Source organism: Bison bison, unplaced genomic scaffold, assembly GCF_000754665.1.
Source record: "Bison bison bison isolate TAMUID 2011002044 unplaced genomic scaffold, Bison_UMD1.0 scf7180017864274, whole genome shotgun sequence".
NCBI classification, from domain to species: Eukaryota; Metazoa; Chordata; class Mammalia; order Artiodactyla; family Bovidae; genus Bison; species Bison bison.
This window is the reverse complement of record NW_011494846.1, coordinates 879,021-879,422: the sequence shown is the minus strand read 5'-3', so window position 1 is coordinate 879,422 and position 402 is coordinate 879,021.

Below are 402 nucleotides of genomic sequence, written 5' to 3'. Positions count from 1 at the left end.
TGTCCTTTTCATTATAGGGGACTGGAATGCAAAAGTAGGAAGTCAAGAAACAACTGGAGTAACAGGCAAATTTGGCCTTGGAATACACAATGAAGCAGGGCAAAGGCTAATAGAGTTTTACCAAGAGAACGCACTGGTCATAGCAAACACCCTCTTCCAACAACACAAGAGAAGGCTTCACATGGACATCACCAGATGGCCAACACAGAAATCAGATTGATTATATTATTTGCAGTCAAAGATGGAGAAGCTCTATACAGTCAGCAAAAACAAGACCGGGAGCTGACTGTGGCTCAGATCATGAACTCCTTATTGCCAAATTCAGACTTGAAATGAAGAAAGTAGGGAAAACCACTAGACCATTCAAGTATGACCTAAATCAAATCCCTTGTGATTATACAG